The sequence below is a fragment of the Plectrocnemia conspersa genome, unplaced genomic scaffold (genome assembly GCF_051122295.1).
Source record: "Plectrocnemia conspersa isolate PC_06_02 unplaced genomic scaffold, ASM5112229v1 ptg000008l, whole genome shotgun sequence".
Lineage (NCBI taxonomy): Eukaryota > Metazoa > Arthropoda > Insecta > Trichoptera > Polycentropodidae > Plectrocnemia > Plectrocnemia conspersa.
The window spans coordinates 6,228,718-6,251,289 of record NW_028277172.1 but is presented as its reverse complement, the minus strand read 5'-3'; the positions used below and the strand labels follow the sequence as shown (position 1 = coordinate 6,251,289).

The 22,572-nt window shown below is 39.1% G+C and overlaps 2 long non-coding RNA genes across 2 annotated transcripts in view; one reads left to right on the top strand and one right to left on the bottom strand.

Moving 5' to 3' along the window:
- The window catches only part of LOC148232821 (uncharacterized), a 118,184-nt gene that overhangs the window by 899 nt on the left and 94,713 nt on the right, over positions 1–22,572 (bottom strand). The gene's annotated exons all lie outside the window — the stretch shown is intronic.
- On the top strand, positions 1,629–8,254 carry LOC148232826 (uncharacterized). The gene is made up of 2 exons (XR_015810496.1): positions 1,629–3,368; positions 4,682–8,254. It is a non-coding gene; the product is annotated as an uncharacterized LOC148232826 (long non-coding RNA).

Below are 22,572 nucleotides of genomic sequence, written 5' to 3'. Positions count from 1 at the left end.
TCGTTTATACCCACCTTTTATGATAAAAAAGGAATCTGGGTTAAAATGGTCTGAACAGATGACACTTTTCACGGATGGCTTCCATGAAGGACGTAAAATATGTTCAAGCCACATTTTCTGCAATTTTGGTTCTAAAGGAAATCTAAAAAACGTGTATATTATTACTAACCTTTATATATGACAAAAATATTTACTAATAAAATATATTATTTTTATCATTTATATTTAATTTAAAAATAAATTAATATAAACTCGAAGAATGGAATGCTGCGCAGCCCTAGTTGGCACGTGTAGAATGACGTGTTTTGCACGCGTCACTTTTAATAAAAAATCTTAAAATAACACAAATAATTGCACTATGTAACCTATGAAATGATAAATTGTAATTCCTCTGCTGTTTTGCACTGTTTTTACACGATAATACCGAACAGAAAGCCATATTTTAATAAGTTTGTCGAATGCGCTGAGGCGGGCACCACCGATCGCGCGTTCGGGGTGAATGATCTAACAAACACACGAAGTTACTTAATAAAGCATGGCAAATTTGCTCCTATAAACCCCTCTATATTATATGATATTCTTTACTCTATGGGGCTACCCCTTCGCTCCATTTTTTCATTATCATTGAGATGCAAGTACCTCAAAATTTTCAAAAACCTCCTGACACTCATAATTTTGTTGATTCGGTCGACGTGCATGTTTTCGTTAGCGAACAATAATGCCTAATGCTAGGCAGCCGATGGAAACCCATTATTATTAAAATTCCCAAAAATGCTTTGAACTCATCTATGGTTAGATTGAAATCATCGCCGCGTTGCCTCGAATACCGGTTACTGTCATTTATTACAAGGGAAAAAACTACATCTGTAGAATATATAAAAAAAAATTTCATCGACTACAACAAGTTACCTCAGTATTAATACCTCTATACACATTGAAAGCAAAATTTGTGTATTCCACTGGTCTGTTACTTCTCTTGGACCAGTGGAACAGTGAGGGTTGTATAATTTCTTCTTGTTCAGCTGAATGGTCTTCTCCACTCTCTACAACTGGAGGCATAGGAACATGCCTATTTTCGACAATGTCTTCAGCGTCTGAATCTCCTCCAACATCAGAATCGACGGCTTGCTCATCTGTCATGCCGTGGATTAAAGAGTTTAAAAGCAAGACTTCTTCCATATTTTCAATTTCATTGAAAGTGTATTGAGTCTTACACATTTTATCTGAAATTATTAGTAATAAATAATTATATAATTATTAAAAAAGGGCATAAAATTATTATATTAGGTAATCCCGGAATTAATGTCGTTTTTATAGTAAAACTCAAACTTGATTTTTTTTCAATTATTTAATATTTTTTTATACAAAGTAATTTCCAGTGTTATCTATGACTCTTTGCCATCTATTTACTAGATCTAAAATTCCTTCCTCATAAAAGGCTTTTGGTTTAGATTCGAAGAACCCGAGAGACCCGAAGTTCTTCGATATTGTCGAATTTTTTGTTCCTTAATTGTGTTTCTAAAGAGAAATAAGTGAAATTGTGTTTCTAAAAAGAAATAAGTGAAAGTCGCTCGGTGCCAAGTCCGGATAATAGGGTGGATGCAATAAAACATCCCAGCCAAGGTCCTGGATTTTTTTACGGGTAATATTGGCGACATGCGTATATCACCGTAAATGACACAAATGCATTCCGTTGCTTCCATCGCAGTTTTTTTTAATGAAACAAAAACAGCATACAGCTTCTTAAATTTGTTTCCGAATGACATATCTGCCATTGTTTGCAAATGGGGTAGAAAATATTTTTTTTTGATTAAAAAAAGGCAAAGGATCACAGAGAAGAAAAAAATTACAACGCACGTCTTCACTGCTCAACGGACCCAAAAATACTGAGCCAAAGTTGCCTATTAAAAAAACATTAATTCCGGGATTACCTAATAATACAATAAATTATAAGAATATAATAACTAGAAATAAATTCCAAAAATAGTAAAGATATGTGTAAAATGTAATATTAAGATTACTTAACATATTTCAGCGTGTTATTTCATACTTTCTCGCCATATAAAATGAAAACACTTCCGATCCCAAATATAATATCGAAAACTAAAATTTAATTAAAGTATCATTTTTCATATAAAAAATAATAAAACACCTAGTCCAAAAAGCAATTCTTATATTTTAAAATAATTATCAAAATTATACTTTTTTTGTTCAAATTATATGTAGAAATGTACAATACATTATTAAATACATATCTTTCTTCAAAACTCGCAGAAAATCTTTGTGAAATTTAACTTCGAAACGCAACGTCTTGATAGCAAAACCGTTTGACGCCACGCAGGACACTTCCATTTCAACACAATAGTTTGGTTTCATTGTACGCTTAATTTGGTACAGCGTCTGGAGCAGAGAGCGACGTCCTTTCTACCCGTGAAGAGGGCGAGTAGCACCTCGAAGTTGGAATTCCCGCAGCGGGATAAATAACTTTATACTCAAACAATGATAATTTTCTTTTTTGAGGCCTCGCGCGGGGGGATCCTAGTTACGAGGGGCTCAATGTGTCCAATTGGCTTAATACCGGCGCTGAATGCACTTTATCGCCATACCATGCAGTGAAAGCAGCATAGGTCTTAAACACATTCTCGCACGCGGCATATGACGCACGTGACAGTTGTTTCCTAATTTTAGTAGGGCGTCAGATCTGGCCGTGTGCCTTATTTAGCTACACAAACTTGTGTGCCACTGCGCTGGTCGCAAGCATGTCACTTGGACGAATTCTTGTAGAGACCTTGTATGGCGTCCACAAGGTCCTTGACGGTGACACCCTCATCAAGAACCCTGAGGGAGACGGTAGTCGTGTGGAAGGGTGCGGACCTTCGCACCGGATATTTTCGCTATGATGACTTGGAGAGCGTCGGCTTCCTCGCCCTCCTGTTTGAGCCTAAAAATTTGCTCCCCCTTTGCATTGCGCTGGATTGTACCGACCTCCATATTGGTGTTTTTCGAAGCAGTGTGTACACTGCGAAAAACGTTCGCATAGAGCCCCGGTTTTTCGAATCAGTTCTGCTCACAATTGCTTGAGGTGGTGCCCTCTGATTTTTCAGGGTTTTTGCATCGCCTTAATACGTAAATTAATACAACCAAAACATGATAGTCATTTCATCTCCCCATTGAGAGATGATTACGAAAACAAAATATTACCTATTTAAAAGTCACAATTATTTATTAGCTAAATAAGGCCTTCACTTCGTTTGTTAAAATGGTAATATAGTTTGGTTTCTAGCTAGAAGTTGTGCATACAGCTCATGTCTGCTGTACGGAGTCGGCCGAGGTCCTCGGTATAGAATCAATACTTTCCTATCCTCTAGGTCAGTGGTCGGCAAACTTATTGGCCGAAGAGCCAAATATGTACATTACAACGATTGAAAATAGTTCTAAGAGCCAAATCTGTTTTTTAATTTAGTAAACCTTTATTATAATTTTAGACCTTCATTAAATTACGGGTATACTGAATAAAACTTGATTTCACACTTAATAAAGATTTATTCGTTGATAAACAATAATATGAAAGTAAGGTATCCATAAATGTAAATCATGACAATGACTGACAAACACTTAATGCGAACAATGTCCTTGCATCTCCTTGGAAAGTTTCAGTAAGTCAGGTATATATGTTGTCGTTTTTAATTTTAGGCATGATTCCATGTTCTCATCAATAAGACAACTTCTCAGTTTACTCTTGATAAAGTTCATGCTTGAAAAGGATTGTTCGCATGAATATGTAGAACCAAAAAGGGAAAGAACAGCAAACGCAAGTTTTTTTAGCTGATCGTAAGAGTCAGGAATACTATTCCAGACGTTGAAAATGATCATGTCTTCATTCTCCAGGTCTTTCAAAGCAGAACACTTGTGTTGTGAACTAAGATCACATTCGTTCTTCTCCAATATTTCCAAATCAATACAAAAACGGTGAAATTTAGAGCTACATATTTCCTTGTTTTCTAAATCCTGCAATTGTATTTCAAAGTTACCAATGTTAATGCCAAAAGGAGAAAATTTCAACTCAGTTATTGTAGCATAAAGAGGAATTTTGACAAATGCTTAGGTCGCTTTGCTGTTTTTAAACTCCTGAAACCTCTGAGAAATGCTTCCCTCATATTTAAAATTGTTGTTTTGAAATGGTGTTTGTCAATAGAGGAATTATTTTCTTGGCGATGCTTCAGCGGGCTCGGAAAGAGAAACAATGTTTCCCTTTCAAAATCTTGAGCAAAAAGGGATAATTTGTTTTCGAATGAAATTACTTCTTCTAACATCGAAAAAATTGTGTTTCCTTTCCCTTGTAGTTTACGGTTAAGCCGATTTAGATGAGACGTAACGTCTACCATGAAATGAAAGTTTTGGATCCACTGATTGTCTGTAAGTTCTGGATAGTGAGCACCCTTCTCAAGGAGAAATGCTTCAATTTCTGGCAATAGGGACGCGAAACGTTTTAAAACGTTCCCTCTTGATAACCATCGAATCTTGTTATGAAGCAGAAGATCAAGACATAAGGACACTCGACCAGAATTAGCGCCCGGGCTAATTGCACAATTATCCGTGGATATTTGTGCCAGAGCCGCACTCAAGAAGCCAAAGAGCCGCATGCGGCTCCGGAGCCGCACTTTGCCGACCCCTGCTCTAGGTCATGGTTTCCCAAACTATGTTCCGCGGAACACTGGTGTTCCGCGAATCCAAAATATGTGTTCCATGGAGCCTAAATAGATATTTCCCAAAAATTTGGAGTAAATTAAAAGAATGAACATATTCTACTTCATAATGAAGGCGAAGATTTTAGTACCTAGAAGTTAGGTACAGCAAAATAAGCTAAGTATTCCGCCAAAATTTTCGGATTTGCGAAGTGTTCCGTCGCTCAAAAAGTTTGGGAAACCCTGCTCTAGGTTAATGGTTTAAGTTGTTCGCGGATTTTCCTCTTCTCGAGAGGGTAACTATGTGGAAGGGTGCACCTTCGCACCGGATATTTTCGCTATGATGGCTTGTAGAGCGTCAGCTTCCTCGCCCTCCTGTTTGAGCCTAAAAATTTGCTCCCCCTTTGCATTGCGCCGGATTGTACTGATCTTCATATTGATGTTCTTCGAAGCAGTGTGTACACTGAAAAAACCGTTCGCATAAAGCCCCGGGTTTTTCGAATCAGTTCTGCTCACAATTGCTTGAGGTGGTGCCCTCTGATTTTTCAGGGTTTTTGCATCGCCTTAATACGTAAAATAATACGACCAAAAGTTGATAGTCATTTCATCCCCTAATCGAGACATGATTACGAAAACAAAATTTTAACTATTTAAAAGGCACAATTATTTCATATATAAATAAGGCCCTCACTTCGTTTTTTATAATGGTAATATAGTTCGGTTTCTAGCTAGAAGTCGTGCATACAGCTCATGTCTGCTGTACACTCTCTCGGAATCGACCAAGGTCCTCGGTATAGAATCGGTGCAATATGCAGCGCGAAGCGTTATTGCACTTTGCCACAATGTGGCCGGCTAGACCGCATCTTCTGCAAGGCTTAGATCTATCGGTCGCTTTGCCTCTGGTAGCTGTGTTCGAAAGCCATGCAGAGAAAACAGCACAGCACCTTGACACATTCTCGCACTCGGCATATGACGCACGTGACAGTTGTTTCCTAATTTTAGTAGGGCGACAGATTTGGCCGTGTGCCTTGTTTTTTAGCTACACAAACTTGTGTGCTGCATCTTCTGCAAGGCTTAGACCTATCGGTCGCTTTGCATCTGGCATCTACGTTTCCGAAAGCAGTACAGGACTTTGACACATTCTCGCACTCGGCATATGACGCACGTGACAGTTGTTTCCTAATTTTAGTAGGGCGACAGATTTGGCCGTGTGCCTTGTTATAGCTACACAAACTTGTGTGCTGCATCTTCTGCAAGGCTTAGACCTATCGGTCGCTTTGCATCTGGCAGCTACGTTTCCGAAAGCAGTACAGGACTTCGAAACATTCTCGCACTCGGCATATGACGCACGTGAGAGTTGTTTCCTAATTTTATTAGGGCGACAGATTTGGCCGTGTGCCTTGTTTTAGCTACACAAACTTGTATGCTGCATCTTCTGCAAGGCTTAGATCTATTGGTTGCTTTGCATCTGGCAGCTACGTTTCCGAAAGCCATGCACCGAAAGCAGCACAGGACTTCGATACATTCTCGCACTCGGCATATGACGCACGTAACAGTTGTTTCCTAATTTTAATAGGGCGTCAGATCTGGCCGTGTGCCTTATTTAGCTACACAAACTTGTGTGCCACTGCGCTGGTCGCAAGCATGTCACTTGGACGAATTCTTGTAGAGACCTTGTATGGCGTCAACAACGTCCTCGACGGTGACACCTTCATCAAGAACCCTGAGGGAGACAGTAGTCGTGTGGAAGGGTGCTGACCTTCACACTGGATATTTTCGCTATGATGGCTTGGAGAGCGTCGGCTTCCTCGCCCTCCTGTTTGAGCCTAATAATTTCCTCTCCCTTTGCATTGCGCTGGATTGTACCGACCTCCATATTAGTGTTTTTCGAAGCAGTGTGTACACTGAGAAAAACGTTCCCATAGAGCCCCGGTTTTTCGAATAAGTTCTGCTCACAATTGCTTGAGGTGGTGCCCTCTGATTTTTCAGGGTTTTTGCATCGCCTTAATACGTAAATTAATACGACCAAAAGTTGATAGTCATTTCATCCCCTAATCGAGACATGATTACGAAAACAAAATTTTAACTATTTAAAAGGCACAATTATTTCATATATAAATAAGGCCCTCACTTCGTTTGTTTTAATGGTAATATAGTTCGGTTTCTACCTAGAAGTCGTGTATACAGCTCATGTCTGCTGTACACTCTCTCGGAGTCCTCGGTATAGAATCGGTGCAATATGCAGCGCGAAGCGTTATTGCAATTTGCCACAATGTGGCCGGCTTGACCGCATCTTCTGCAAGGCTTAGATCTATCGGTCGCTTTGCCTCTGGTAGCTGTGTTCGAAAGCCATGCAGAGAAAACAGCACAGCACCTTGACACATTCTCGCACTCGGCATATGACGCACGTGACAGTTGTTTCCTAATTTTAGTAGGGCGACAGATTTGGCCGTGTGCCTTGTTTTTTAGCTACACAAACTTGTGTGCTGCATCTTCTGCAAGGCTTAGACCTATCGGTCGCTTTGCATCTGGCATCTACGTTTCCGAAAGCAGTACAGCACCTTGACACATTCTCGCACTCGGCATATGACGCACGTGACAGTTGTTTCCTAATTTTAGTAGGGCGACAGATTTGGCCGTGTGCCTTGTTATAGCTACACAAACTTGTGTGCTGCATCTTCTGCACGGCTTAGATCTATCGGTCGCTTTGCATCTGGCAGCTACGTTTCTGAAAGCCATGCACCGAAAGCAGCACAGGACTTCGATCCATTCTCGCACTCGGCATATGACGCACGTGACAGTTGTTTCCTAATTTTAGTAGGTCATCAAATCTGGCCGTGTGCCTTATTTTAGCTACACTAACTTGTGTGCCACTATGAGATGGACACAAGCTTGTCACTGACGAATTCTTGGAGAGATATTTGTAAGGCGTCAACAAAGTCCTCGAGGTAACGCCCTCGTCAAGGTCCCTGATGGAGACGGTAGTCATGTGGAAGGGTGCGGGCCTTCGCACCGAATATTTTTGCTATGATGGCTTGGAGAGCGTCAGCTTCCTCGCCCTCCTGTTTGAGCCTAAAAATTTGCTCCTCCTTTGCATTGCGCTGGATTGTACCGACCTCCATATTGGTGTTTTTCGAAGCACTGTGTACACTATGATAAACGTTCGCATAGAGCCCCGGTTTTTCGAATCAGTACTGCTCACGATTTCTTGAGTTGATGCCCTCTGATTTTTCAGGGTTTTGCATCGCCTTAATACGTAAATTAATACGACCAAAACTTGATAATCATTTCATCCCCTCATCGAGACATGATTACGAAAACAAAATTTTACCTATTTAAAAGGCACAATTATTTAATAAATAAATAAGGCCCTCACTTCGTTTGTTATAATGGTAATATAGTTCGGTTTCTAGCTAGAGGTTGTGCATACAGCTCATGTCTGCCGTACACTCTCTCGGAGTCGGCCGAGGTCGTCCTCGGTATAGAATCGATCCTTTCCAAACCTCTGGGTTAATGATTGAAGTAAGTTGCAGATGCTCTTTGTGCGATTAATACGAGTGTTTTGAACACAAAAAAATAAAACAAATTGAGAAAAGGGAGATAGTAGATGAGCAATGCACTGTGGTGCTGCGAAACTTCCTTTGGACAGACATGCGTTGAAGGTCATTAAAAACAACGTGGGATCCTTTTCAGTCGAGTTTTGTTTGTGCTATTTAGTTTTTTTAGAATTTTTTATTCCACTTTGGGGATTTTCTGGATATAGGATTGTATGATAAATACTGATCTGCATGATCAACCCCATTCATAAAATTATTGTAATCTACGATACATTTTGGTTTCTTGAATTTTGTTTTCTTCACTTCAATTTTTCATTGTCCAATATTTGTGCCTGATGTATCGTAGAAATAATTTTGAACATCTCTCTTTTTGTTTGTCTTCCATAATTGGATTAATACATCTTCTTTTCGTATATATGTGGTTTCCTGAATTTCTAAGAGCATGTTTTCCTATTATCTGCAATGATTTTTTCGTATTGTCCTGCAGATTCTTGTTTTTAGTCCCATTAGATGATTAGCCAAACGCACGCTGTTGTAAAAATTGTCTGCGTTAACGTTATATTATATAATCAAATAAGGTGCTAATAAATCAGTGATTGTGATATCTAAAGCAGCAGTTATTCCTGAATACATTTTAAAATTACAAATATAACCGCTTTTGACTTCGCAGACCATCCTGTTCAGGACCCTGTATTTTATCATTTCCGTCGAGTTATACACTCGACATTTTAGGCGCCCTCTCCACACTTATCATTCCTTCGTCTAGAGACAGATTTTGTGTTGGTGTTTAAACTTTTTTTTTAATTTTTTGTGAAGTAATCAATTATGTTTTGTAATTTGTAGTGTCCGCTGGAATATGGTCGTTGTCAGACAAATTAAGATATCATCAAATTTGTTGGAATCTATTGCAACTCATTGTCTTTCTAAAATACGGAGTTTCAATTCGAGGATTGGTATTCCAGTATTAGGAAATGGTGTTTTTGCGAACTATTGACATACTTAGTAGTAAAGCAAACCATTTTTTCAATTCCGGGACTATAATCTATCTTATGCTTGACAGATAATCGGGAAATACGTTTAATACCTTCAAATTTGTTCAAACTTCTCAGAGGGTCATATTCTGACCAATCCAATGGCCTATCAGGGATATCTTCTGAAGAATCTTCGGAATCTGATAAATGCATTACACGTGGTCTTCTTACACTGCTGTGGATTTAGAAAAATTTTTCTTCGGATTCACTGTGATCACAAATATCTTCTTCATTTTCGGTAGGCGGTTGGGAAAGATGATCTTCAAAAGTTTCTTCTAACTGTGATTATTCTCTCACTCATCCATTTATAATGATCACAAAACAATATAATTAAAATTTTAAAGTCTGTATGAAAATTACAAAATACAGATTACGTATTATCACAAAATAGTCTAAAAGGACAATTACACAATAAAATATTTCAAAAACGCGAGGTATAATCTACGAATGTTTTCTCATCGCGGCCAAAAAAGAACTGAAATATCTGAGGCTTACCTAAAGGTACAGAGTTGGACCAAAACCTGCGATATTGCCAAAAAAGGCAAATTTCGAAGAAAAATGTTATTGTATTTTTTATTACTTACATTGCCATTGCTGATACGATATCGGAGAAATTAGGATCAACACTTGTGAAGTGCTCAATAATTTTTCGCTGTCAGCCGTGTTTGACACTTTATTTTTGAATGATAATATAAAATATGATTTTATATATAATAATAAAAAAGTGGCAAAATATTATACAAAAAAATGATAAATATATTAACCCAACAAAATGTTTAGAATTACTGGCATTTTTTATTATACTAAATATACAATATGAAATAATTAAAGATTGCATTTAGCCATACGTTTGTTCGAAATTGGACGGTTGGGTGTCGTGCAAATATCGCCGCATAACTTGACCGTCACATGTTGAAAATTTGTAAATAATCACAAAATTAGATATTTTTTGTTTTTAATATAAACAACAGTATTTTATTATCATCTATATTGTTTTTATTCAAAAATATGTTTATTTAAAATTTTACGTTAAAACGTTTACTAATTAAAGAGTTATGATGTTTAAAAAAAAATAAGTTTATATCCTAATTTTCGCAAATAATCCCCGCGGCAGGCTCCAGGAATAATGTCCGGTATGCAATGTGTTAAAAAGATTGCCAGTAACAGGTTCAGCCCAATAAATATCACCTGTTCTCACATTATGAATTCCTAATGTATAGTTCAATGGCATGTATAGTTCCAAATTCCTAATGTATAGTTCAATGGCATGATTAAATCATAATTGTCTACGGATTTAACTGTAAAGTTCTGCAAGGCTTAGATCTATTGGTCGCTTTGCATCTGGCAGCTACGTTTCCGAAAGCCATGCACCGAAAGCAGCACAGGACTTCGACACATTCTCGCACTCAGCATATGACGCACGTGACAATTGTTTCCTAATTTTAGAAGGGCGTCAGATCTGGCCGTGTGCCTTATTTAGCTACACAAACTTGGTGCCACTGCGCTGGTCACAAGTTTGTCACTGACGAATTCTTGGAGAGATCTTTGTAACGCGTCAACAAAGTCCTCGAGGTGACACCCTCATCAAGAACCCTGAGGGAGACGGTAGTCGTGCGAAACTTCGCACCGGATATTTTCGCTATGTGGCTTGGAGAGTGTCAGCTTCCTCGCCCTCCTGTTTGAGCCTAAAAATTTGCTCCTCCTTTGCATTGCGCTGGATTGTACCGACCTCCATATTGGTGTTTTTCGAAGCACTGTGTACACTATGATAAACGTTCGCATAGAGCCCCGGTTTTTCGAATCAGTACTGCTCACGATTTCTTGAGGTGATGCCCTCTGATTTTTCAGGGTTTTGCATCGCCTTAATACGTAAATTAATACGACCAAAACTTGATAATCATTTCATCCCCTCATCGAGACATGATTACGAAAACAAAATTTTACCTATTTAAAAGGCACAATTATTTAATAAATAAATAAGGCCCTCACTTCGTTTGTTATAATGGTAATATAGTTCGGTTTCTAGCTAGAGGTTGTGCATACAGCTCATGTCTGCCGTACACTCTCTCGGAGTCGGCCGAGGTCGTCCTCGGTATAGAATCGATCCTTTCCAAACCTCTGGGTTAATGATTGAAGTAAGTTGCAGAAGCTCTTTGTGCGATCAATACGAGTGTTTTGAACACAAAAAAATAAAACAAATTGAGAAAAGGGAGATAGTAGATGAGCAATGCACTGTGGTGCTGCGAAACTTCCTTTGGACAGACATGCGTTGAAGGTCATTAAAAACAACGTGGGATCCTTTAAAGTCGAATTTTGTTTGTCAATAACATATGACGCACGTGACAGTTGTTTCCTAATTTTAGTAGGGCGTCAGATCTGGCCGTGTGCCTTATTTTAGCTACACAAACTTGTGTGCCACTGTGAGATGGTCGTAAGCTTTTCACTGACAAATTCTTGGAGAGATCCTTGTAAGGCGTCAACGTCCTCGACAGTGACTCCCTCGTCAAGGTCCCTGATGGAGACGGTAGTCTTGTGGAAAGGTGCGGACCTTCGCAACGGATATTTTCGCTATGATGCTTGGAGAGCGTCAGCTTCCTCGCCCTCTTTTTTGAGCCTAAAAATTAACTCCCCCTTTACATTGCGCCGAATTGTACCGACCTCCGTATTGGTGTTCTTCAAAGCAGTATGTACACTGCGAAGAATGTTCGCGTAGATGCCCGCGTCCTTCAAATCAATTCAGCTCACCCCAATGGCTTAAGGTGGTGCCCTCTGACGCTGATGTTAAAATAATAAATAAGGATAAATTATGAATATGAATAAAAAAATTAAAAATATTTGTTTATTTATTTTATTGATAATTTTCAATTAAAGTAATTATAAATTTTGTAAATATATCCTCATCTCTAAAATAATTTCTAAACATAAATTCGTCTAGATGTGACTTAAATAGACTCTTCAGACCCGAATTGCTGCTTTAATTTCCTCTTGGCTCGCATCCACAAATTCTCTATACTTTGAGTGTGGACAAACGAGTCGTTTGGATCCACGAAGTTTTGTTCGTGGATCACAACCGAGTGCTGATATATTCCCTGCTTGATCCTTTCAATGTTGGCATATGATGCCCATCCATCTGAGATAATGTGGGTACCGGGGAGAATATGCTGCAATATGCAGGCCTCTAAAGTGGCTGCAGTACGATCCGGTACCTCTACGAGAAAACATTTGTTACTTCCTCTCTCAGTGCCGCCGAAGACCCAGTGTCCCTCTCTCTAGTGGCCTCGATGGTACTACCGGTGAAAAAATTTTGATTCGTCAATTTCCATGACAATTGCCTCACCATTATTGTCAGTACCACCGATTCCCTCATAATGTTTATTCAACCATGCTGAGCATTCGTCCCGCATAAAATTACACCAATCGATCACATTTCTTTTATGCACATTGGCTTCACGGGCCATTCGCCGCTGAGGATCATCACAGCACCAAGTGTATAGTAGTATTAAAATTTGTTGAATTTGGTGATGACTGCGGGAGAAAAATGAATTTTCACGCAGACTTTTTGGTTCCGCATGTTGAACAACTCCATCTATACCCGTATACTCCTTGGCTATATTTTTGGAGTGTGCAGAGTTGTTCACAAATACATGTCTTTGAATTTTGGATTAACTGCCGACGAGCACACCACCGAAGAACACCTTCCTTGTCAGAGGTTTCCTCCAGCAACGTCTTAAGACGCCAGGTTTCTTCACTTCGGATCTCTTCCAAAGTTAATCGTTCGTTTGTTATTGTCGGCTACTCGTGTGCTGAGACGAGTGACTACCTTAGTGATGGTCAAGAACTTTCCTAAAGTCATATCGGGGAAATGATCTGCAACATTTTGAGTAAAGAGGGCCTCAAGAAAGCCCTCATTAGTTGTAGACCTAGGAATATTGAGGATCATCATCCGCGGGTCCCTTTTGCCTCTGAGGGAAGCTTTAATTCCGACTTTTTCAAGCCGGTCGTTTACTTTAATCAGTTTGTCATCCTCCTCGCGAGAGGCCACCATAATGTTGGCAGAGCTACCTGCCGCTGGAAAAATTCCTTTAACATTCAGCCGTAGGGCTTGCGGGGCTAATGACGCTTTTAAAGGAGTCGATGACGGTCAGAAGAAGTGAGAAGCCGGCTCAAGGACCGGCATTGGCGTAAAGCAGCGTGCGGTGATCGAGAACGGTAGCTCTCGCGAGAGGGCGAAGTGTTCGCCGAGGTAGCCGGGGAGGACCGAGGAGTCAGTTCCGCGGCGGCCTTAGTGTTTTTGGTCAAAATGTCCTCAGGCTTATGGGCCTTCGGAATTTGCGATTCCTTCTCCTTATTCGTTCTCTTTTTGTTTACCGATTGGGGCGCAGGATCCTGCGCCCCTTTCGGTATCTGCTATGGCCCCCTTATTACGGGAGGCCTTCGTCGAGCCCATGTTGTCGACACTCGATACTCAAAGATTAATTTTTTTCCCCGATAATTCAATTATCTAGATTAACTTTTGTATTTTGTTTTATTGCTGTTCTACGCGTTCGTAATTTTTTCCACACTTGCAACACAGGCGGCGTCGAATGCGTGGGCTTGGGCCGTTGGTCACGCCCCCAAACAATGGCGGCTGGAATTATGTAACTAACAAGCTGTTATTGAAGTGTAAATCCCTCACCGGAGTCCGAACGGCGCGTAGAGTGCTCCAGGACACAGATGTGGCGATATATCGGCGAGAGTGCGACGACACGGCGCCTTAAGCTTAAAAATGTCCAGCTGTCACTTCACACAAACACTTTTTTAATGTTTTTCACAAAAACTACCGCACCGATTACAATGCGGAATCACATTAATCGAACACGAACGTAAATTTGGGCGCGAATCGCAAGAATTGCCGCTTTCAAGGGTCGAAAACGCAGGGCGCCTGTAAGCGTCCTCTCGTCTCGAGCGCGACTGACGAAATATTTATAAAAAAAAATCTGCTTCTTTGTTATCTTCGTTTATATTAATGCAGAAATTGTAGGACTAAATTTATTTTCTTTTAAAGTAAAAACATCACCAGTGAATGTTTGAGATATAAAATCTTCACTATCATCTTCTTCCAAATCTTCATAATTTTCATCCAAATCAAAAAGTTACTTTAGTTTAGTTCCTCACTATCATTATCTTCCAAATTGAGAATGAGATATTTCTCATCTGTATAAATCTTGTAATAAATTTTCACTATTGTCATTATCCATTTTGGAGTTATTAGGAAATATGATTCTCAAAAACTAGAAAAAAAAATTTCCGAAAATATATCACGATCACAATAAACCGATGCCGATCTGAACAAGTTCGCTGATAGACTGTGGTCAAAATTAGAAAAAAAATTCATTCTGCATATTGGAACATCTTGAAAACATAAATGATACACATGTGTGCATACATAAGTTAAATGAGAGTATTAACAACACTTAATATACTGGAGAATATTTTAATTTCAGAATCTCTTCGATGATGAAAGGCAAGGGAAGAGGAAATATCTAATGAGATATTCCAATGTTTTAATTTATCCCACAACTGACTCCTAGTTGAACTTAAGACGTGTAAAATTGCTTACATCTTGTATAATAATTTACCTAAATAATTATTTTGACAACCCTGATGCCATCTCTACGATTTTCTTTGAAATTATATATGAAAACTTTTAAAATTATAACTTTTGAAAATGTATTATGATTCTTTCATAGACGTCACATTCATATTATATATTTGAGATTTAAGACTTATCTACCTGATAGAGAAATCATCGTTGCACACCGGTGTATCGTTAGTATGTGCTGTAAGTAAGCAGGCGACCCATCGGTGTGTCGTTAGCGATTAACAGCTTAATATATCGTGGCCAAATTCGTGTAAAATGGCATTATTGCAAATTCTTTAAATTTGGACTTGTGAATAAATACCAATTTATATAATTCGACCCTCAACATTTTTGTGAAAAGGGTATACCTTTTCTCGAAAGCCACTCCATCATTAAATACCTTTTTTGAGTTTGATGTTGTAGACGAGTTTATCTGCTTGTATTGTGATATGATGCATTATTAATTATCACCACCGATCTGGGCTCTATATTTGGAATTAGCATCTCAGCTAACCATTTTTTATAATAATCGAAATTCATATAGCCATGGGAGTCAACCGTCTTTTGATGTTACTTATATTTTAAACAAGCATTCAGTATAAATCCTGCCTCACTGCCAGCATGTACGATAATAAAACGAGGACCTTTTGATACGGGCTTTCGAATACCACTGTCCGATGAATCGCTTCACGCCATAGATGAAGTGTGTATGGTGTGAACATATGTTACGTCAGTGTATTCAATAGCCATTCCTTCTTGTCTGTATCGTGCAATATCTTTTAAAAATACAATCTTTTTGTATACAACACATCACTCTTCTTTTAAACATGGGTAATTGTCATCCGTTTTTGTCCATTTAAATCCTAGATCATTGACAATTATTCTACCCAATGTCTTCCGATCCTATAAATGATATGGGTTCCTTAATAGCCATTTAAATTTTGTTTACAGTTGGCAATTGTTTTATGTGCTAAGTGGAAATTGTGTAAACATCTTCTAATCACCGATTTGTCAAAGTCATCCACAATAATTTTTTTTACTGCAAATCCTTGTTTTCTTCGGAGAAGCTATGGCCAGCTTTATTCCGTTATTTTTAAATTCCCAAATGATTCTTTGTACTCGTTTGACCGATAATTTTGTCGCCTTAGCAACAAAATTACTGAAGCAGATCCTACTCGGTCTGGCACCCGTTTAGGCTAATTAGCAAAAACCTAAACATTGTTGCCTTTCTTCTTGTGCGCTAGTTCGATTCGAAAAGCGCTGCGTTTGCTGCAGCCGCTGCTTGTGTGCGCATAGACAGCGGGGTTTGTGCTGTTTTTCTCACAGCATGCAGCGCAGTGCGTTGTTGCACTTAGTCACAATGTGGCCGGACAGACCGTATCGAAAGCAGCACAGCACTTTACACATTCTCGCACTCGGCATATGACGCACGTGACAGTTGTTTCCTAATTTTAGTTGGGCGTTAGATTTGGCCGTGTGCCTTGTTTTAGCTACACAAACTTGTGTGCTGCATCATCTGCAAGGCTTAGATCTATTGGTCGCTTTGCATCTGGCAGCTACATTTCCGAAAGCCATGCACCGAAAGCAGCACAGGACTTCGACACATTTTCGCACTCAACATATGACGCACGTGACAGTTGTTTCCTAATTTTAGTAGGGCGTCAGATCTGGCCGTGTGCCTTATTTAGCTACACAAACTTGTGTGCCACTGCGCTGGTCACAAGTTTGTCACTGACGAATTCTTGGAGAGATCTTTGTAAGGCGTCAACAAAGTCCTCGAGGTGACACCCTCATCAAGAACCCTAAGGGAGACGGTAGTCGTGCGGAAGGTTGCACCTTCGCACCGGATATTTTCGCTATGATGGCTTGTAGAGCGTCAGCTTCCTCGCCCTCCTGTTTGAGCCTAAAAATTTTCTCCCCCTTTGCATTGTGCTGGATTGTAATGACCTCCAGATTGGTGTTTTTGCATCGCCTTAATACGTAAATTAATACGACCAGAACATGATAGTCATTTCATCCCCTAATCGAGACATGATTACGAAATCAAAATTTTACCTATTTAAAAGGCACAATTAATTAATATATAAATAAGGCCCTCACTTCGTTTGTTATAATGGTAATATAGTTCGGTTTCAAGCTAGAAGTCGTGCATACAGTTCATGTCTGCTGTACACTCTCTCGGAGTCGGCCGAGGTCCTCGGTATAGAATAGGTACAATATGCAGCGCGAAGCGTTATTGCACTTGGCACAGTGTGGTCGGCTAGACCGCATCTTCTGCAAGGCTTAGATCTATCGGTCGCTTTGCATCTGGCAGCTACGTGTCCGAAAGCAGCACAGGACTTCGACAGATTCCCGCACGCGGCATATGACGCACGTAACAGTTGTTTCCTAATTTTAGTAGGGCATCAGATCTGGCCGTGTGCCTTATTTTAGCTACACTAACTTGTGTGCCGCTATGAGATGGTCACAAGCTTGTCACTGAATTCTTGTAGAAATCTTTGAAAGGCGTCAACAAAGTCCTCGAGGTAGCACCCTCGTCAAGGTCCCTGATGGACACGGTATTCATGTGGAAGGGTGCGGACCTTCACACTGAATATTTTCGCTATGATGGGTTGGAGAGCGTCAGCTTCCTCGCCCTCCTGTTTGAGCCTAAAAATTTGCTCCCCGTTTTCATTGCGCCGGATTGTACCGACCTTCATATTGGTGTTCTTCGAAGCAGTGTGTACACTGCGAGGGTTTTTCGAATCAGTTCTGCTCACAATTGCTTGAGGTGGTGCCCTCTGATTTTTCAGGGTTTTTGCATCGCCCTAATACGTAAATTAATACGACCAAAAGTTGATAGTCATTTCATCCCCTAATCGAGACATGATTACGAAAACAAAATTTTAACTATTGAAAATGCACAATTATATCATATATAAATAAGGCCCTCACTTCGTTTGTTATAATGGTAATATAGTTCGGTTTCTAGCTAGAAGTCGTGCATACAGCTCATGTCTGCTGTACTCTCTCGGAGTCGACCGAGGTCCTCGGTATAGAATCGGTGCAATATGCAGCGCGAAGCATTATTGCACTTTGCCACAATGTGGCCGGCTAGACCGCATCTTCTGCAAGGCTTAGATCTATCGGTCGCTTTGCCTCTGGTAGCTGTGTTCGAAAGCCATGCAGAGAAAACAGCACAGCACCATGACACATTCTCGCACTCGGCATATGACGCACGTGACAGTTGTTTCCTAATTTTTAGATGGGCGTCAGATCTGGCCGTGTGCCTTATTTAGCTACACAAACTTGTGTGCTACTGCGCTGGTCGCAAACATGTCACTTGGACGAATTCTTGTGGAGACCTTGTATGGCGTCAACAACGTCCTCGAAGGTGACACCCTCATCAAGAACCCTGAGGGAGACGGTAGTCGTGTGGAAGGGTGCAGACCTTCGCACCAGATATTTTCGCTATGATGGCTTGGAGAGTGTCAGCTTCCTCGACCTCCTGTTTGAGCTTAAAAATTTGCTCCTCGTTTTCATTGCGCTGGATTATACCAACCTCCATATTGGTGTTTTTCGAAGCAGTGTGTACACTGCGAAAAACGTTCGCATAGAGCCCCGGGCTTTTCGAATCAGTTCTGCTCATAATTGCTTGAAATGGTGCCATCTGATTTTTCAGGGTTTTTGCATCGCCTTAATACGTAAATTAATATGACCAGAACATGATAGTCATTTCATCCCCTAATCAAGACATGATTACGAAAACAAAATTTTACCTATTTAAAAGGCACAATTAATTAATATATAAATAAGGCCCTCACTTCGTTTGTTATAATGGTAATATAGTTCGGTTTCTAGCAAGAAGTCGTGCATACAGCTCATGTCTGCTGTACACTCTCTCGGAGTCGGCCGAGGTCCTCGGTATAGAATAGGTACAATATGCAGCGCGAAGCGTTATTGCACTTTGCCACAGTGTGGCCGGCTAGACCGCATCTTCTGCAAGGCTTAGATCTATTGGTCGCTTTGCATCTGGCAGTTGTGTTCGAAAGCCATGCAGAGAAAACAGCACAGCACCTTGACACATTCTCGCACTCGGCATATGACGCACGTGACAGTTGTTTCCTAATTTTAGTAGGGCGACAGATTTGGCCGTGTGCCTTGTTTTAGCTACACTAACTTGTGTGCCGCTATGAGATGGTCACAAGCTTGTTACTGAATTCTTGTAGAAATCTTTGAAAGGCGTCAACAAAGTCCTCGAGGTAGCACCCTCGTCAAGGTCCCTGATGGACACGGTATTCATGTGGAAGTGTGCGGACCTTCACACTGAATATTTTCGCTATGATGGGTTGGAGAGCGTCAGCTTCCTCGCCCTCCTATTTGAGCCTAAAAATTTGCTCCCCGTTTTCATTGCGCCGGATTGTACCGACCTTCGTATTGGTGTTCTTCGAAGCAGTGTGTACACTGAGAAAACCGTTCGCATAAAGCCCCGGGTTTTTCGAATCAGTTCTGCTCACAATTGCTTGAGGTGGTGCCCTCTGATTTTTCAGGGTTTTTGCATCGCCCTAATACCTAAATTAATATGACCAAAAGTTGATAGTCATTTCATCCCCTAATCGAGACATGATTACGAAAACAAAATTTTAACTATTTAAAATGCACAATTATTTTATATATAAATAAGGCCCTCACTTCGTTTGTTATAATGGTAATATAGTTCGGTTTCTAGCTAGAAGTCGTGCATACAGCTCATGTCTGCTGTACTCTCTCGGAGTCGACCGAGGTCCTCGGTATAGAATCAGTGCAATATGCAGTGCGAAGCATTATTGCACTTTGCCAAAATGTGGCCGGCTAGACCGCATCTTCTGCAAGGCTTAGATCTATCGGTCGCTTTGCATCTGACAGCTGTGTTCGAAAGCAAAGTATTAGGTACTTCTCGGGCACCACGCCCGCATCCCGCAGTTGCATTAGTTTCGGGAGTTTCAGCCCTTGGACAACTGAGATCCAACCCAGCCTGGCTTTCGCTCCGGAGTACAGCACACTCCGGCGTAAGGCCAGACCTACTTCCTTGGTCGTCACAATTGATGACCGTGAACGGGTCTAAAAAGGATGGTTTGCAGACAGTCGCATTCCACTTACCATTGGTCTTTTCGGATAGAAATATTTATAGACAACCTCAAAGAAAAAGGGGTTCTCATTATCATTTATTCTTTATTTATATATATTGAATTTGACTACTTAAACGCGTTTAAATCGAAAGGAGCGCGCGCAGGTAGCCCTAAAAAGGGGCTGCTTATGAAAGTGTCCTAGATTAGGACTTGAGGCTACGTTCTTTGAGGCCCTGGGAGATGTTCCTAGCTGCGCCCTGTTGAACCAACTCTTAGTGCTAAACAGAAAAAAAAACAATTAATTCATATTTTTCACATATTTTGTAATGTAATATTGGTCCATTTCAAACTATGAGCAGAAGTTTTAAATTGACAGGCATTCCGTCTTTGATATGCTCAAGTCTCAAAAGCAATTGTTTTAAAAAAGTCGTCAATAAATAGACATCACATACAGAATGCTTTCTGGGTCTTCTGGAAATAATTTCACTCCAGCAATGCCTTCAAAAACTTGATTAACTCAGACTGGGTCAAAATCTGACCAATTTATTTTATTGCAGCCTTCTTTCAATTTTTCTTGAGCTTTGCATTTAATTGTTGGCAATAGATGTCCAATGTAATGGATTCGTTATTTAACACTTTACCGACCGGCAGTTTCACTACCAGACTTACGCTAAATACCGGCACTTTTTCGCAAAACTTCGCGAATTTTACCTTTTTTATTTAAATTTATGTATCTTTTGATACGGTCAGAATATTTCGTTGAATTTTTCTAGACATGTTATAAATGTATTAATGCATCAATTCAAGTTATTATTAGATGGCTCTCAGCATGTGGTTCGCCGGAAATAAAAAATAATTATTACTTTTCCTTATTATTAGATTTTTAAAATGATTATCTTGATTTTAAAATTATAAAAACGAATAACCTAGAAATTTTAATAAAAATAATTGAAATTGAGTTAACCAGCGGTTCTCAAACTTTTTTAAATTTGTAAAAACTTTTTTCAAGCAAACTTTTGTATAGTGACATTTTTACTAATACGAGTTTACTGATATATATTCATTTGCAATAAAATATTCACTAACCGTTGTAATTCACTCCATCGTAATGTGAAATTTTCCAGGCACATACACAGATAATTTACATTGTCTTTCACGTGTAAATCACTTTTCACAATAACTAGTCATATAATGAAAGTTTAAAGTGTCTCGATTTTTTACTGTTTTTCGCAATTGCAACAATATTACCCCATATCGTTTATATTTGGTTTAAAATATTCGTAATTTTGCATTTTTCAGATATTCTGGTAAAACCCGATTCTTCCTTATGGTACCACAGATTCTATTTTTTTTTCATATATATTTTTTTTGCTATTTCAACACTGTTATAAAAATCGTCCATATAAAGATGATGCCATTTGTATTTATTGTCTGATGTTAGATGTGATATTGAATCTTGTAACGAAATTCCAGGTCCTGAATATATTTTTAATTTCGATATGTATCCTGACACTAATTCACATACCATTCTTATCACTATACCGTACTTTGTGAGCTTACTGTGGTTGTATACGTGAAAATTTAATCTTCCACACCATGGGATCATACCCTCATCCAGAGATATGTTTTGCCTTGGTTTGTACATATTTTTTAATCTTTCGGAGAAATAATCAATTATTTTTTGTACTTTGAACAGTAATCCTACATTATCAGGAACATTTTCGTTATTGGAAAAACGCAGGTAACGTAATATTTGATAAAACCTATTTCTACTCATGGTTTTTGTAAATATCAAGGTTCCTATTAGTGGATTTATTGTCTAATACAGGTGTAATGAGCCTTTTTTTACCAGGCCCATTAGCAATATCAACTCAAACCAATTTTTTAATTCTGGTACCGTTACATCCATCCATTTTTTAGATTTTATTTGCAGTTTGTATCTGTTAATGTGTTGATTATGGTGTCTATTCGTTTCTTCTGCAATAACGGGAAACAAGTAATCTTCAATAAAGTTTTGTGTCTTGTAAAGTGTCTTCTAAATATTTTTCTTGTTCATCTTCCTCATTGCTCATGAGCATGTGGACGATTTCTTTCATGAACAGAGGAGTCTGAATCACTATAATTTTCATTGTCACTTGGAATATCTATATATATTTAACACTATATTAAATAACATAAACTGTAATTATTTTCACGTAATTCTACACTCGTATCTAACTAAAAAAAATGTTTTATAAACAGTTCGTAATATTTTTCGAATATTCACTCGAGCACACGAAAACCAGATGCACTTCACACGATAGTGTAACTTAAACTTAATTCTTATCCATAAGTTTTTATGTGTATCGTGCTAATAATTCAAAAATATTAACTCGAAAAAATCCCACTTTCTAAAATAATGTGTCACTGAGATTCGGTATTTCCAGTAAGCCAGTATTATCTGACGGGAGATAAAATTTACTCACAAAAAATATGTTGGAATTTCCTTATAACAGGATAGAAAAAAATACAATAGAATCTTACTAATCTGACAATGTTGAGATTCTCAGTAATCCAATACTATCTAATGGTTAATGATATGATAAATTTTTA